At 41.0% G+C, this 1,514-nt stretch overlaps 1 non-coding gene across 1 annotated transcript; it reads right to left on the reverse strand.

The window, feature by feature from the left end:
• Window positions 1–1,194: 1,194 nt before the first annotated feature.
• On the reverse strand, window positions 1,195–1,301 carry LOC147003864 (U6 spliceosomal RNA). Its single transcript, XR_015047717.1, has one exon. It is a non-coding gene; the product is annotated as a U6 spliceosomal RNA (small nuclear RNA).
• Window positions 1,302–1,514: the final 213 nt, after the last annotated feature.

Genomic DNA, 1,514 nt, shown 5'->3' on the forward strand with positions numbered 1-1,514 from the left:
TCTAGTATTTTCATGAATGATGCAATACTCTAGTTCCTCCTTAAACCACAACCCTCCTTCTTCCTAGGCCATTGTAAATTCCTGCATATGGGAGTGACTCGGCTGTAATTTTAAGTTTACTTTGTAGAACTTGTCCTGAATTTTCTAGTTCTTACACAGTAAACTGCAATGTCTGATTTCTTTCACTGTCTATCAACATTGAAAGCATTATGTCTGAATGGGTAGCATTACTTATAAGATAATACTGATTATCACAAGGACAAATCTGGACTACATCTGTGCTACCAGATGTCAAGGCTCCAGGAGACCAGTTTCCATGAAAATTTTTGCCTCAGGACTGTGGCCAAGCTTTTGGGCCTGTACATAGTTTTTACTGGAGTGGATGTGGCAATAGGAGACCTGGTGAAATTCAGGTTCCTTTTGGGGAACCTGAATTATTACTATTACCATAGTAATAATTATCATGAGAAAGATTTATCAATGGATGCTCCAACCATGGAAACTAATTTTCTTACTTTTTTTCTTTTTCATCCCTGATTTGACTTTCTTTCTTTCTTTCTTTCTTTCTTTCTTTCTTTCTTTCTTTCTTTCTTTCTTTCTTTAGCTCCTTGGGTACTTTCTCTAGCTTCTCCATTGGGAGCCCTGTGATACATCCAATAGCTGACTGTGAGCATCCACTCCTGTGTTTGCTAGGCCCCTGCATAGTCTCACAAGAGACAGCTATATCTGGCTCCTTTCAGCAAAATCTTGCTAGTGTATGCAATGGTGTCAGCGTTTGGAAGCTGATTATGGGATGGATCCCTGGATATGGCAGTCTCTAGATGGTCTTCTTTCTTTCTTTCTTTCTTTCTTTCTTTCTTTCTTTTTAATATTTTTATTAGGTATTTTCTTCATTTACATTTCCAATGCTATCCCAAAAGTCCCCCATACCCTACCCTCAACTCCCCTACTGACCCACTCCCACTTTTTGACCCTGGCGTTCCCCTGTACTGGGGCATATAAAGTTTGCAAGTCCAATGGGCCTCTCTTTCCAGTGATGGCCGACTAGGTCATCTTTTGATACATATGCAGCTAGAGTCATGAGCTCTGGGGTACTGGTTAGTTCATAATGTTGTTCCACTTATAGGGTTGCAGATCCCTTTAGCTCCTTGGGTACTTTCTCTAGCTCCTCTATTGGGGGCCCTGTAATCCATCAAAAATATGGAACGATTCACGAATTTGCGTGTCATCCTTGCACAGGGGCCATGCTAATCTTCTCTGTATCTTTCCAATTTTAGTATATGTGCTGCCGAAGCGAGCATGGAAACTAATTTTCTTTTTTTTTTTTTATTACATATTTTCCTCAATTACATTTCCAATGCTATCCCAAAAGTCCCCCATACCACCCCCCACTTCCCTACCCTCCCATTCCCATTCTTTTGGCCCTGGCATTCCCCTATATTGGGGCATATAAAGTTTGCAAGTCCAATGGGCCTCTCTTTCCAGTGATGGCCGACTAGGCCATCTTTCGATAC

The sequence above is a fragment of the Mus caroli genome, unplaced genomic scaffold, assembly GCF_978045245.1.
Source record: "Mus caroli unplaced genomic scaffold, Mus_caroli_1 scaffold_7, whole genome shotgun sequence".
In the NCBI taxonomy this organism is placed as follows: Eukaryota; Metazoa; Chordata; class Mammalia; order Rodentia; family Muridae; genus Mus; species Mus caroli.